Genomic DNA, 16,669 nt, shown 5'->3' on the forward strand with positions numbered 1-16,669 from the left:
ATAACTGGGGTGAGATGAAAGTTCCTTATGATTTTGATTTGCATTTCCCTGATTAGTAATGTTGAGCATTTTTTTATATACCTATTGGTCATTTCTGTGTTGTCTTTTGAGAGATGTCTGTTTGGTTCATGTGCCCATTTTTAATTGGATTATTTGCTTTTTTGCTGTTGAGTTCCATGTATATTTTAAATATTAGATATTAATCCCTTATTGAATGGTTTGCTGTATTTTCTCCCATTCTGCTGGTTGTCTCTCTCTCTCTCCCCTTCTTTCTCTCTCTCTTTTTTTTTGTTTTTAAGACAGGGTCTCACTCTGTCACCCAGGCTGGATTACAGTGGTGCTATCATAGCTCACTGCAGCCTCGAACTCCTGGGCCCAAGTGATCCTCCTTCCTCAGCGTCCGAAAGTGCTGGGACTACAGGCATGAGCCACTGGGCCCATCCAGTTGTCTCTTTACTCTGTTCACTGTTTCCTTTGCTGTGGCAAAGCTTTTTAGTGTGATATAATTCCATTTGTATATTTTTGCTTTTATTGCCTGTGCTTATGAGGTGTTCTCCATAAAACCTCTGCCCAGAAGCCTGCTCCATACCAATATCTTGAAGCATTTCCTCTGTGGTTTTTTTTTTTTTTTTTAAGTAGTTTCTTAGTTCAGGGTCTCACATTTAAATCTTTAGCCTAATTTGAGTTGATTTTTGTATATAGTGAGAGATAGGATAGGGTGCTGGTTTCATTCTTATGCACATGGATATCCAGTTTTCCCAGCACCATTTGTTGAAGAGACCATCGTTTCCCCACTGAATATTAGAGGTACCTTTGTTGAAAACCAGTTGGCTGTAAACATGTGGATTTATTTCTGGGGTCTCTGTTATGTTCCATTGGTCTGTGTGTCTTTCTATGCCAGTACCATGCTATTTTGGTTACTATAGCTTTGTAGTATATTTTAAAGTCAGGTAGTGTTTTGCCTCCAAAACTCTTTCTATTTAAGTTTATTTTATAAGCTCTCATTCTGAAATGGCTTATTCAACATTTTTCTTTCTTTCTGTTTTATAGACATCATTACAGAGTTTACATTTGTTTATTTTGTATGATCATTTATTCAAATGACGTTTGCTGCTTGTGCTAGTTTGCATTGTATTTGTCATAGACCATGTTAACCTTGGATAGAGTTTTTTTTTTAAAAGGTATTGTCTTACTGATGTCAAGTTACTACTACAGTGCCTGGTACATAATACTTAAAAAAAAATTTTTTTTTTATTGCAGGCTGTGTCCAGAAAAAAACTTATAATCTGGGTTACAGACTTCCAGATGGAGGTTTGAAATCTACCTATAGTAGATCTCCATTTGCAGGTTTGAACCCCCCTCCATACCCTGTACAAGGAGCCTTAATGGCATACCCTAGTTGCAGAACATCTGTAGGGACCCTGAGGCAGCCCATGGCGAGCCTCCCCAGCTTGCGCAGGCGTCTGAGCTGTAGCATCCAGACCCACACTGCGAGGGCCGCGGAGCTGGGCAACCGGATCCCGCTTTGCGCGGGTAAAACGGTTTTGTCCGTTAGCATTGGTGGGCATGCGCACGGACGGTGTTCCGAGGTGCGCATGCGCAGGGACGGTGTTCCGAGGTGCGCATGCGCACTTATGTCTAACGGCTCAGGTTGGCTCGGCTCGGCTTGGCTCGGCTCGGCTCGGCTCGGCTCTCTTCTGCCTGTCACTTCACTTTGTGTCAGAAACAAGCTTTCTTGGAGCTTGTGTCCAGACCGTGTTCTCTGAGTTGGATTGGGCTGGGGGGTGGGGGGGGAGAGGAGTAGGTGAGGTGTCTGGAAGCCCACAACCGGCACCATGAAGAAGTTCTTTACCTCCTTGAGGAAGGAGGGCGAGGGAAAGTCGCCCTCCAAGGGCAGTGGCAAGTCGCCCTCCAAGGGCAGCCTGTGGAAGGCTGTGGTGGCCCACAGGGACGAGATTCCTGAGAAGGCCTACACGGAGACCTGTTATGAGATCGATGCGAGAGAGCTAACCGAGTTCCACTGTGCTGTTTGCTTTGAGGAGGCATCTAAAGTTGAGAACATCCTGAGGGAAGATCCATCATGGTTGGACAGCAGAGATTGGTACCGCAGGTAATGGGAATCACCAGCTGGGACAGGGGGCTGTGGGATGGGTGCCGGGGCCGGGGCCAGGGGTGGGGCCGGGGCCGGGAGGGTGTGGGGGAAACACTCTTTCCTGGACTTGGCCTCCCCGGCCCTCCTGTCCCCCACGGGGCTGGGCTCTCCTCCCCCCACAGGCCCCACACCGCCTGGGAGGTGGACTCCTTGGAGGGGTCCCCCCCACCAGGTCGTCTTTATGAGTAGCAACAGAAAAACAGAACTTTAGCTGCTTTCTAATGCACTCATCATTCCCCTTCTAGAGGTCTTTATTAACAATTTTAAAGTGATTTAACAAACGAAATTAAGTATATATAGCATTTTATTTTTAACGTACACGTTTTAGAACATGTTACATGCGTTATTGAAAGGTGCTTAAGGAGAGAAATAATTCCCATACTATATTGACTTCTGGGCAAAAAAATTTTCACAGAAAATCCAATATCCATTTCATATGGAGGTACAGCTGTGTATATGTGTTCTTTACCAAGGGAACTTGGAGGGAAACTTTGATGTGAGGAGATGATTCTGTGTTCTTGAAGAGGAAAACTCGTTTTTTGTGAAAGTGTGAACTCTTTTTATATCAATTCTACATAAAGCAAATAAATATATGAAGGTTTTAAAATGTTTGAGTGACACATGGTGTCTGTCTTTTACTATTGTGATAATGTGAAGGAAATTTTGGAATGGAGTGAGCAAACCCTGGCCCTCTGGATGTGAAAAGATGCCATGAATTTCCATAGGTTAATGATTTACTAACAGCTGAAGAGATAGATAAATGAAGGGAACAGACTAGAAAGTCCAGAAACACCCAAAAATATATACAAGTATTTAGAACTTGATGATGGTGACGTTTTGTATTAGAAGACAAAGATGAATCATTGATAAATGAAATGTCTGTTACCTGTTTGGAGAACCCTAGATAGATTTTTATGTCACAAAAATAAGTTCTTGATGGGATAAAGATCACGAATTTTGAAAAGAGGAAATGAGAAATATATTAGAAGAGAACACAAATGCCTATTCATTCTGATACATTTCCATGTTGGTGGAGACTTTCCTGAAAAGGAACTCACGAGCAAGCATTCTGAAGGTTGATTTAGTGGAAAAAAAATTTAAACCCCCTGTATATCAGAAAAAAAGTTAACAACTTAAAAGACAACATACTTGCACCATATTTGCCACACACATACACACACATATGTGTATATCAGATGAAAAAAATGTATGTTTATTTTACAGTGAATTCTTTCAAATCAGCAAGAGAAAACCTGAACTCTAATTTAAAATTGGGCACAGTACTTTATTACAGACCTACAAGTGACTTGTCCACATAGGAGAAAATATTTAGTGTCCTTTCTAAGAGAAGGCTTTGGATTTAAGAGAGGAACAAGATACTGTTTCCTACCCACAAAGTGTGTCATTCTGTTGTACAAAAATATTCTTAGGAAATAATTAGGTATACATGCAATTTGTTTTTCTCCACACTGTTAAAAATAGCAGTGTATTATGAAGAACCCATATAATGGATTTTTTTTTTACTTTTTCGCTTAGAATTTACCATACATTTTCATATAAAAATGAATTCATTTAATTTTTATATCAAAGAGCTCTTTTATACTTCCAGGATGTTTGTTATATATCACTTATGGGTATATATAAAAAGGAAAATGAAAGCAGAATAAAATACTTAAGGAATTGCTAAGCAATTGCTTCATATTTAGATTCCTACTCTTTTCTGAATCATTCTCTGTGCCTCACAAGAACACTGGTGATAGAGCATTTCTTAAAACCAAACATCAGCTCATATGCTGGCTTTGCAATTCTGTAGCGCTATCTTACTTTTGACTCTGACTTTAGGGAGATTGCTTAACTCATCTGATTGAACACCCAGGCCTCCTCACGACCATTCAGTTCTTAGCAGTTACAAGAGTGGTCCACTTATGTCGCCAAGATTTTCTTCCAAGTTACCAACACCTACACATTTTGCAAATTTTGATTCTGGTTTTGGTGTTTACTCATGTACAGGCAATGAAGACCAAATTAGGATTTGTTATCTGTCCAGGTAACAGCATCAAGACGCTATCATTTTAAAAATGAAACAGTATCTTAGAGTTAATGAACTACAGTAAGTAAGTTCCCATTTACAATTTAAATAATTCCACACATACACCATCTCATTTTCACAAAAACTCTGTGAAGCTAGGATTACCCACATTTTAAGAGAAAAAAGTGAAGCTCATACCAGTTAAGTGGTAAGTAGTGAAGCCAGGAAAAGAATCCTAGTTTGCTGGTTTTCAAATCTATCTTCTTTCTTCTACAAGACCGTAGAAGTACAGAACTAATACTAAGTTGGCAAACTATGGTCTGTGGGCAAATCCAGCCCATCATCTATTTTTTTTTTTTTTTTAATGGCCCATGAGCTGATAATGATTTTTACATTTTTAAAAAGGGGGGGAGACTATTTAATGACATGAAAATTATATGAAATTCAAATTTCAGTGTCTACAAATAAGGTGTTGTTGGAATGCAGTCACATTCATTTACATATTGTCTGTGGCTGCTTTCACCCTACAACAGCAGAGTTAAGTAGCTGCAACAGAGATTACAGTGGAACACAAAGCCTAAAATACTATGTGGCCCTTTATGGAAAAAGTTTGCTGATCCCTGGTATAAATGATGGGTGCCACAAAAGGACAGAAATAGAAGATCAGTGCAGGCTGGACTTAACTGGAAAAACTTCAAGATCTCATTTTGAGTGAATGTTGTATGCCACATATCCATTAAATTAAATTTCATAAAAACATCTATTTAACTGTGCTGCTATAGAAGGCACAAAGAAATATAAACAAAGGTCCTTGCACTCCAGGAGCTGTAATATTTTATTGGGGAAACACAAAAATATTTTCATAAAATTACCAGAGATAACTGTGACATGACTATGAAAAAATGCAATGCCAACTAGTAATGTACAAAAATTGACGAGTGGAAATGACAAAAGTATTACAGGTGCTTAGGAAATATAATTTATGCCAATACTGGTGGTCTGAAATATTTTTTCTTCAAAAGGGATTCATACAAATTAAAAGGTACCACATTTCTTCAAGGAACACTCAACATCATAAAAAAGTTTATTTCTAAATTAATTTATATACTTAATGTAATCTCAAAAATACTAGCAGGGTTTTTTCACAGTACTAGTCAATTAGAAAGTTTATTTGTGAGAATAAACAAATAAGAGGAGCCAGGAAAATCCTAAAAAAGAGTGATGGAGAAGCTACCTTTACCAAGTGTGGAGTAGCACACGAATAAAAAGGCCAATGGAAAAAGAAATTCCGTAAATAGGCCAAAATCTATTTGGAAATTCAGTATATGACAAAGATGTCATTTTAATCAGGGAGAAAAAGGACTATTCTTTTATTGAAGTGAAATTCACATAATGGGAAAAGGACTTTTAGTAAATGGTGTGTTACAACACTGGATAGCCTGTGGATAGAGATAAAATTGGATGTGTTCCTCACTTTGCATATCAAGATAAACTTCAAACAGATGTAGAAAAAAATCAAAAATACAGGTACTAGAAAAACAAACATGAATTCCTTTATGATCTCAAAAAAGGTGGGTGTCTCAAAACCCAGAAGTATTGTATGCTAGGTGTAAGGGATAGTGATTGCTAATGGGTAAGGAATTTCTTTATGGCATGATAAAAAGTCTTCTGTAATTAGTGGTGATAACTGTACAACCTGGTCAATATACTAAATACCACTGACTTGTACATTTTAAAAGGATGATTTCTGTGGTGTACGAATTATAATTTAATTTTTAAAAAATTAAACAAAAACCCAGATACTGAAATACTGGGATTTGATTCTTTTACTAACTAAATCTGTGACCTTGAGCAAATCACTTCACTTTGCCCTTGATTTCTCCACCTGTGTGAATAGCTCAATAAAGCCTTCCTAAGAGGCATGATATCCATAATAAATTTACGATGGATGAAAGACTATCCAATCAGATATGAATAAACATACAGCTTGAGAGGAAAAAAGCTGACATAAGAAATTGAAAGAAAAACACCTTTTAAAGTATGAACCATTCTCACAGTTCTCAATATATGATAATCTACTATCTATTATACCTTAAAAAGCTTATGTGTCAGAGACCCTAAGTGCTTTTCATGTATTATCTTATTCTCACAGCACTCTAAGGTAAGCAGAGGTATCCTCATTTTAGAGAGAAGGAAATAGACGATGAGAGGTTAAATGACCTAACCAATGTAAATACTCAAGCTAGGCTGGAAACTCTGATCTATGTCCCTTCAAGCAACAAACTCTTTGATCCAAAGTATAATAAGAATGAGAATGGACTAAAAATATAAAGTTCTAGGTCTGAATGATGTTTCTGTCACTTAATCATTCTGTGATCTTAGGCAAGTCAGTGAACATTTGAGTTTTCTCAGTTATTAACAGAAAATATTAACTCTGGCCCTAGTTTACCTCATGGAATACAAAAAGGCATGAAAAAGCACAGAAATATGAATCTTGTGCAGATAGAAATAATTTCTTACTTTCTATTTATTTTTTATTTTTTGTGCATTGGAATCTTCTGCCAACTTCTAGCCTCTTCAGATGTAAAGGGAGTCTTTTCATCTCTGCTTGTAAATTTTCATTGTGTATACATGTGATCATATACAGATGTTTTTATTATATATATGCAAGCAATTATAGATGAATCCTTTTATTTTAGTTGTACCCTTAAGAACATGAAAAAAGTAGCATATAAAAATGGTCATTCTTGTTGCTAAAGTAGTGCTTTACTTTCTAAGAGTTTTATTTCAAACTGTTGAACTCTTCAACTTAATGTATCCATTCTTTCAACCACCTATGATCAAACATAACCTGAATACCTGTTATGTATCAAGCATATTCTACTGTCTCTAAGGACCCAGCCACCCTTAAAAACTACCCGTTCATCTGCCCATCCTGAGCAAGTTGAGAGATTTAAAATTGGAGGATTAGGACTTAATCTCAATCAAAACTTTTCCTCCCTCCCTTCAAACAAAAGAATTTTGAAGGTAGAAAATTATAAAAGATGACATTTAATTGCCCTTTTAAAATTTGTAACAGTATTAAATGCTAATGTTAACACTGGACATATTTAATTTGCATATATTCTGTAAATCTAAATATTGAAAAAAATGAGCCATGCCCATTCGTTTGAATCCTGACTTTTCTTTATGTTAAGAGTTTTTGAAAATCAAAGTAAGAACTACTTCTCGAGGGATTAGGGGGTTGGGGGATTAAACTCACAACTAATGGAGTGGTGAGCATTGTAGAGGAGAAGGGCATGCCTCTGATCCTCGCTTGGGTGAGGCAAAGTCATAAAATGTAACCAAAATGTTTGTACCCTCCTAATATCCTGAAGTAAAAGGGATGATAAGTGATCACACCTAAGCTACAACTGTCAGCAGCAAATAGAAGCCCAAAGGAAGAACAGTCCTGCACATATGAATTTCCAAGGTCAAACACTTCCATATGCTCTTAAGTATTCAGCAGTTGAAATAAGTGACCTTATCAAAGACAAAAAAAAAGAACTACTTTGTTTTAAAAAAGTTTTGTTGTTCTTTCAGCCTTCTTTTTCCATAGTATTGTTAAGAAGTAAAATTTATTTAAATGCCTATCATATGATTAGAACTGCCGTAGACCTGCTGTATATACCATATTTCCCTTAAAGTGAGACATCATGGATCGTGTGATGCCGCATTATTTTTCTTATCAATAAGAGAAGGTTGAAAATGCTGCCCAATGTGTTTTAAATAAATCATGAATGACAAGTAGCATTCCGACATCAGAAATGTTGAAATGTGAGAAAATGACTATCTTAGAATCTTTGAACTACAGTGTTATCTCTGATTCTTAAAATAAACCACAAAGTTGGTACAATTGTATCATTTTACTTAATTCAAGTGTTGTCTTTGTTAAGTAGCAGTAATAGTAAAAATGATAATATCTAACAATCATTGGGTTGCTATTTGCACTAGGAACAGTTCTAAATACTTTGTATAGTTTCTTATTTTAGCATCGCGCTGGTGTCTTGTGAGATAGCTGCTATTTTGGTCCCCATTTTATTGATAGCCTTTCTGTGCTTCAATTTCCCTAAGTGACAGCTAGTAAGTGACAACCTTTAAAGTAGGATTCAAACCCAAGTTGAACTGAATCCAAAGGCCAAGCCGGTTCTATTCCAGTAGGCTGCTCTTTGATTAATGTAGTGAGTAGTAAGAGCTAAAAAGTATTATACTTTCTTCACAAGAACATCAGATATTTGTTTTGAAGGCCAAGGAATCACATGCTATTTATTGTTTACAATTATGTGAATCATTGTATGTTTTGAGATAATACACTACAATTTTCTAAAACGTCCTCTCACTTTCATAGGACTGCTCTACATTTGGCCTGTGCCACGGGCCGGGCAGAAGTGGTGAGACTCCTCATCAAGAGAAAGTGCAAACTTAACTTGTCTGACAACAAAAAGAGGACAGCTCTGATGAAGGTATAGAGCAGCCGGCTATTTCAGCATGTAATGGATTTGACTTAAATACATAGAATAAAACTGAATGCATCTCCCTTAAGTATGAATCAGTGATCTGTTGAGAGTTTATGTTGAATTACTAGAATTTTCTGTCTATTTCTTGTTCTGATACTGACAGGCCGTCCAGTGCCAGGAGGAGGAGTGTGTAACCATACTGCTGAAGGCTCTGGCTGAGGTAGATCGTCAGGATGCCTATGGCAACACTGCTCTTCACTATGCTGTTTCTCAGCAGAATGTATCAATAGCAAAACAACTGCTCTCATGTGGTGCATTTATTGATCGCCGAAACAAGGTATAGATCAACCAACTTTATTTTCAAAATATTTGAAATGCATTTGTTTTAACATTGACACTTGTAACTGTCAGTTTTCCATATTTGAGACCTCAAGCATTCCCTGAATGAATATATTTTAAAATAACTTAATTGTCTAAGGTTTTGCTTGAAATATTGATTCTTTTAAAGAAGCATTAGCTGGTATGACTTTCCTTTATGCACTTATGGTCAGTGTGTGTGACAACACTGAATTTGTTAAAGGTAAAACTTGTTTATTCAAGAGTTTTTTTGAACCCAAGGGTTTTTTCTGGTTAGTGTAAAACAAGGCAGGAAGGTGAAATTTGCCCTGGCAATAGGCTTTATCTTAAAACTCAAACAAAACTAACTCATTTTACAATAAACGGAAGTCTTGCTGCTACTGACAAGTTCCTTAAAAAAGCGATTTGTGTAAAAGTGATTTATCTCTCAGTGGCAAGATTTAAGAGGGACAAATGGAAAGGGAAAAGGAGACCAGTCATATACAGGCTAGTCTGGAAATTAGGTGATTGAGGGGAAATACCAAGAAGAGGGGTGTGTGTGTGTGTGTGTGTGTGTGTCTGTGTGTGTGTGTGTGTGTGTTTCCAGTTTCTATGTTTAGAGCAAGTGATGTTCAGTTTTGAGACTAAATTCTCTTTTTGGGAAAGAGAATTAGTGAGTTGTAAACTTGCCTAGAGATGAGTTTTGGGAGGTCGCTGGGGAAGCCAGATTGGCAGTAAATAGGTGTTGATGCAGGGGGGAAGCCTTCAGAAGAGGGAAGAATGAATAATTAACTGAGTCATTATCCTATTCTTGCAGAAACAGCCACTTAGACAAGAGTCTACTGGAATGCCTTGATGGGGAGGTGGGAGATAAGGAGCTTATAACTAGCACAGTCCAGTTGCATTTTGAGTATTTTAGTCCCTACTCTACCCGTATGCAGGAAAATTAAATGCAGTCTCCTGCTCTTTCCTGTTTTTGGCCAAGTCCCCAGTGATAATTGGAATTGGCCATTTGACTGAGAAATAACACCAAAGTGATTACCTGCTGCACTGGTTCTCAGCTAGAACTGTACATCACTGTGATGTTTGGAAATTTTTTAAAAATCTATAAGGTCTCCCCTGAAGATTTTGCTTTAGTAAATCTAATAAGGCCTGGACATGTATTTTTAAAAATATTTCCTCACAGCTGGGCACAGTGGCACGTGTCTGTACTCCCAGCCACATGGGAGGCTGAGGTGGGAGGATCACATGAGTGCAGGAGTTCGAGTTCAGCACAGGCAACATAGTGAGACCCTCTCTCTAAGAAAAAGATTTTTTTTTTACCTGAAGATTCTGACACACTTTTGGTTTGAAACACTGGATAGATAAATATAAAGTATAAATTTCCATATTTCAAAACTTAAGAATTATCTCTGGAAAATTTGGAGTTTGGTAAGTGCTATGTCCTTCCAATCTCTCCTTTCCAATAATATTAGCCTGACATTTGTCTGTCTGTCTCTACCTCTGTGGTTGTAAAATTAAAAGGAATATTATTGGTAATATCTATCAACATCCAGAATAACAGCCTTTTGCTTCTAACTGCCAATCATTCACTGCCATTCAGAGGGTCTTTAGAAATTTGCTTATGGGGAGCCTTTCAGTAAGTAGAGGTGGACTCTTACCGGTGTTCGTGTCTCTTTGCTAGTGTCCAGATGGTTAGATTGTATTATGGATTATGTCAGTATGTCTGTTGTGTTCTTAGAGCTTGAGTATAATCAGGATGGCAGTTTTAAAGACTGAAAACTATGAAGTTCATAAGAATACAGATAGGAATTCATTTAACAATTTGGTTTCAGCAGTCCTAAGAACTGAGTAACCATTTGGTTAACAATCTGGGACAATCAAGTATCAATAGATTGTAAATGAATAGGTGTTTGAAAAATTCTTCAAGTGAGTATTATGAGCCATAGTAGCAATTTTTATTACATGTTGGGCCTGATGTTTTGGCAAAACCTATGATGGTAAAGAAAGGAAAGCCTTTACCTATAAGTACTTGCTTTATGTACAACCATTTGGAAATGTCCATAGCAAATGTTCAAAACACGAGGGCTGTAGTCTAAATGCAGCCTGTAGGTAGGTTGAGTTTGCCTCCATAAATTGAGTCAACATGTGAAAGTTAGGAGACTTGCAGAAACCTGGATTTCAGGCTATTCTTAACGAAGCAAATCTGGTGCCCCTGGAGCCCATATTCCCATTTGGTAACTGTACAGAGGTTGCCCCTTTGCAGGAGGTGTATGTTCTCCAGTTTGCTCCTGTGCCCCCCAGGGACTTCTGTTTTCCAGGTCACCTACTTTGCCTCTGTAAGTATTTGAGGGTAGAACTCCTGTTTTATAGTACATTTTGATAAAGATTTGAAGGTTTTTGTGAGAGTTTATACTTGTTCACACTACATAGTGTATATTATATATTAGTCCTTTAGTAATGGGGTTGAATGTTAGAATTTAGAAGTTTTCTTAAAAAACTCTTTTCTTTATGTATATCATAAATATTCAGCCTCCCTTTAGAATGCCTCTAAGCCTTTTGAGGTTAATTGTGGTCATAGCTGGATAGGTTATCATGTTGCAGACCCAGTTATATCTTTCTCCTGAGCATTGTCCTTTGACAATGCAAGTGACTTAGGGGCTTGCATTATGATAGAAGTAATCCATATAGATCAGCATTAGAACTTTTATTGGTAAGCCATTGTATTTTTATTTGTGACTTACATTTTTCCTAAGATAAAACATCATTGTATGTAGCAATTAAAATGGAAACCACAATAAAAATAGATTAAAATAAAGTAGATATGCATTACGGTCCCAGATTGTCATCATGGTTGAGAAGAAAATTTCAGACTGAACTAAGATATTATTAAAAAGGAATCATCTTGTCATAGGAGAAGCCACATGCACCATTTAATAGTAAGGAATCCAAGCTGCTTTGAAGCCTATCTCTTTTAATTCAGAGCCTATTTCTTTAGTGATCCATTTGGAGCAGGAGTGCCTGCTGTTGGCACCTGGGTTCCTCACACCATTGAGGGAGGAGAATCAAGCGAGTTTGTGTCACCTGGAGGAAACCTCCACCTTTATTGGAAAGCTGTCAAAAGTGTATCCCTGAAGGTCTAATTCCTCACATGTTAATGTTCCACAGAAAATTATTACCAAATAGGGATTAGGCAAAGTTCAAGAGATTTCTTTGGTACTGGTCATATAATGCACAGTTTTGTTAATATTTCTCTAAAGTAGATGGATGGCCATGGAATCTTTCTGTTGGAGTATAGTCCTTAACTTCTGGTAAAGTAGATATTCTTTGGAATGTTGTTTAAGAAACACTGTTGTGGAGATAACAATTTAGATCCTTAATTCAATAAAAATACTTAAAGCACTTACTACTGTGTCTTAGGGTTTGGGGATGTGGAGGTAAAAGATACAGCCCCTGCCCTCAAGAAGCTCTTGGTGTAGATGGGAAACAATAAGATAATGCCAGTGTACTGTGATAAATGCTGTGACAGAAGCAAAGATCCTTGCAGCCCATGAATGTTTGCAGTGACTGTGCAGATGGCGGGAGTTAATGTGGAGAGGCAGAGGAGGGGTGTTTCCAAGGGAGGGAGCAGCACATTCAGAAGGCACACAGGGGTGAGCAGGAAAGGAATACCTTGGGTTTCCTTTCTCTACTATATGTTTAGGTTCATAGGATCTTATATAAGATTTGTAATTCAGTTGAGAAATACGTAATTTTGTGAATGATGAAGTGTTCTTGGTATGTTACAGAGTCACCTCACACCACTTTTACTTGCTGTAAGTCGAAAAGAAGAGGAAATGGTGAAGTTTTTACTAGCATTTGGAGCAAACATAAATGCAGTTGATAAGTTGAAAAGGTACAGTGGTCAGTTCTTTTTTTTTTTTTTTTCCAATAAACCTGAGTATTATTCTAGAGCGTTTAACAGTCACTGATGTCAGAAGTATTACCTTAAGGAAAAGATTAACTTATAATTATTGGGATATAGTGAGAAGCATCAATACAAATGATCCGTTAGGTAGAAAAGGAATTATTTGGACCAGGCAACATAAAGAACAGTATATAGTAGGATTCCTTTGCTTTTATAACAGTGAGTGATGTTTATTATTTATAATCTGATGTTTTTAGTGATGTGACATTATATTAGCCAAAGGGGGTTCCTGTTAGTTTTTATAGTCTTCTGAAGAGTGGAGTTTAACTTTTAGTTCATTTTCTGCTTTAATACTGAATTTCTTAATGCTTTTATAGCATTTTTTAAACCCTGCTTCTTATATACCTCTTTTAAAATGCTCTATAGGAAACATAAATTGGAGTTGAAAGTCATTTTTGTCGTTTCGATGACTCTGCTTTAAGTTGCTGTCTTTGAAGAATATTGATGTTAGGTTAATCCCTAAAAGACTTGATTGCTGTTACCAGATAGTATGGGTTCATCAAGTGTTTTTCTTTTTCATTTCTAGTGGTACTTTGATGCTTTTCTTTTTAATTGTTATGGGCAGAGGGAAGAAAGCTTAAATTGGACAAACTTTTCTTTTAATGAAGGCAAACCATATGTGGGTGACAAAGAGAAAAGAGAGAGGCTTTAGAGTCATACAGATGGTTTAATTCCTGGCTTCCTCACTCGCTAGGCTTATGATCTTGGGAACATGACTTATCACCATATATGGTTTCTGATATGAAAATAGTAATAATAATATATCCTTTCAGGGTGGTTGTGCATAATACAATATATTATATCAGACTGAGGAAGACATAGAGAATTCCTCATTTAATTTTATGCCTACTTTAGAGAAGTGATCTCAGCAAAGAATTAGCAACTTCTACTGTCATATCCCTGTGCATCAGACAAGAGGCTTCCTTTTTGTCCCTTCGTTTTAGCCTTGGTGCTAATTTACAAAGATGAACGCTTGAGTACCCAAGATGCTTAAGTTTGTTAGTACATGTAAATGGTTAATTCTGTACTAACAGTCAAGGTATTAAATGGGTAAAGCCTAACAACCTAGCCTTTGATGTAACTTTACTAAAGCTCCGAAGGTTGAAGTTATCTCTCTGTTATTTTAGAAATGCTTTCATGCTGGCGAAAGAGTCTCAGTCAACACGTGTACTCAGTCTTCTTCAGGACCACATTGATAGGATGGCCTTAGGACAGAATCTAGATGACACTTTTGCTCTTGGTTTTAATAGGTAAGTGTTTACATGAAAAGACTAGTTAACACTAAATGGAGGTTTAACATAATTAGAAGTATTATATCTTATACATAAGGTGAGTGAGATTTCATAATCTGGTTCAGGTAGTTTTGGAATGGCAGAGAGTTAGTCCACTTCATCAGCCAGAATTCAAACAAAAGACTAACTAGTTAGAAGGACCAAAGGGTACAGCATTCTTTTTCCCATGACTTTTAAGACCTTTATCCTTAGGCATCCCAATGTCGTACTTTCCACTCCATGTATAACTTGTATTCCTGGGGAGAAAAATGATTGCACATGTTTGATATTGCTAATTTGTTATTTGGGTCTTGAAATGGCTATTTTAGAGGAAAATCTTCTACTATCCTTTGGGCATTATGTCCTCTACCCTCCTGCTTGAATTTTTCAAGAAACGAAGGGGTTCCCTAAGTACAAGGAAGACAGTTCTAATTACACGTTAGAAGGAGGGGAAAACTAGGTGTGAAGGCTCACACGGATAATCCCAGCACTTTGGGAGGGTTAGGCAGGATGACTACTTGAGGCTAGGTGTTCAAGAACAGCCTGGGCGGCATAGGTAGACCTCATCTCTTAAAAAAAGAAAAAGTAGCCATTGGGTGGTGGTGCCTGCCTGTATTCCTAGGTAGTCAAGGGGCTGAGGCAGGAGGATCACTTAATCCCAGGCGTTTGAAGCACCAGTAAGCTATGATTGTGCCACTGCATCCCAGCTTGGGTGACAGAGTGAGACCATGTCTCTAAAAAATTTGGTAAAATCTAAAAAAGGGAAGGGAATTAAAGGACCTTTCAATCATTCTGTCGGTTCTGGTGCTGCCTTGTTGCTATTGAGACTGGTCCTGCAGTCTGGGAAGGATTGACCTTTGCTACCAGGGTGCCCTCACTGACCCAGATCCCGCAGTCTTCATGGTGATACGTACTTAGATTTCAAAGTTATTTTTTTTTAGATCACATTCAAATGCTTAATTGCTCAGCCATCATTCCCAAAACACCAGTACTCTGCTCTGGCAGTCGGGCCTCATAGCTTTAGCCACACACATAGTGAGCAAGTTGACCTTTCCCTCACACTCAGAACTGTCTGTGGAGTACTCATGTTAGCCTAGACTTAGCCTAGACCTTTGAACAAGGTCTCAAAGGTAATGGTCGGTTACCCTTTGAGGCCTTTGTCTGTCTTTTCTACAGCAAGTAGTAGTTGGGATTGTTCTAAAGTGTCAGAGAGGTTCAAAGAATGTTACAGGAAGAGATGAGAATTTCCTTACTTCTTTGCTACCACATCTGTATCCTGAGGGCCCTTTCTATCCCGTGTAGCACCTTTTCTTAGGTAGTAGAAGTTCCCATATTGTCCTTCCCCAGAGTAGTGGTCACCAACTCACAGTTGGCCTGGCAAGTGACCTGTTTACTGTTAGCAATGAAAACCTCCCAAGCCACTTGCGTGTGTGTGTCATGTTCTAAAATTATTTTCAGATTCTTCCTAGCAAGAAAGCCATTCAACAGAATTCTCTGAATCTAAAGTAGAATAGTTGAATTTAACAGAGCCAAGCTTCATCCATGAGTCATCAGTATCCACAAAGAAAAGTAGGGCTTTGTGTTTGCTCCGGCAGCATATACACTAAAATTGGAACCCTGCAGAGAAGATTAGCATGGTCCCTGCCCAAGGGAGACATGAACATCGGTGAAGCGTTCCGTGTTTTATGCAGTCCCTGAAACATCATTTGCCCATTTGCTGACTAGCTCCAAGGTAACAGTGTGTGTCAAGGCAAAAACAGGTGACACCCAATATTAAAATTGTGTTGGGACTTTCAGTACAGAAATAGTCCCGTAATATGATCTATGAAATGTCAATGGAGCTCAGTAGTGTGGAATGTTGTGTGCAAATATGTTGTTAGTACTTAGAAATGAGAAAATGTCAACTTGCATTGCCTTTGTTCAACTTAAATAAAAATAGGGTTTTGCCTTCTACGTCAGTTGGAGACGGGCATGGAGATTAAGCATCATTCTAGCAAAGATCTGCTGATTCAGAGTTTGAGCAGGTAGAGGAGGAACAGTAGTAGTCCAGGTTAGGTTATGACATCCATTAATTTTCTGCCCTTGCTGTGATTAAGTAGCTCAGTAACAGTGGACAATTATGTTATCCCATTTACTGAAGTAACATTTATAATAAATTTTGTTAAAATTATGAAACAGGTGAGATTCCCTGAATTACAAGCCACAAACAGTAGAACAAGGAATAAACAAGGGTGGGACTTAGTAACATTTTTGAAAACTGTATCATTTGAGTATTAGTACCTATGGAAAAATACAATTGTGTTTTGTTTGGGATTCCAAAATCATTTCAGCCATAAAGTTCAAGGACAAATTATTCCATTGATTCCCTATCTTTCTGAGCCTTGTAAAAATGTTCTCTCATTAAATGTTGTTTTAGAG

General features: G+C 37.7%; 1 non-coding gene across 1 annotated transcript; it reads left to right on the forward strand.

Moving 5' to 3' along the window:
- Window positions 1-15,830: 15,830 nt before the first annotated feature.
- On the forward strand, window positions 15,831-15,937 carry LOC123639001. Its single transcript, XR_006735571.1, has one exon. It is a non-coding gene; the product is annotated as a U6 spliceosomal RNA (small nuclear RNA).
- The last annotated feature ends 732 nt before the right edge of the window (window positions 15,938-16,669 follow it).

This window comes from Lemur catta, chromosome 5 (assembly GCF_020740605.2).
Source record: "Lemur catta isolate mLemCat1 chromosome 5, mLemCat1.pri, whole genome shotgun sequence".
In the NCBI taxonomy this organism is placed as follows: Eukaryota; Metazoa; Chordata; class Mammalia; order Primates; family Lemuridae; genus Lemur; species Lemur catta.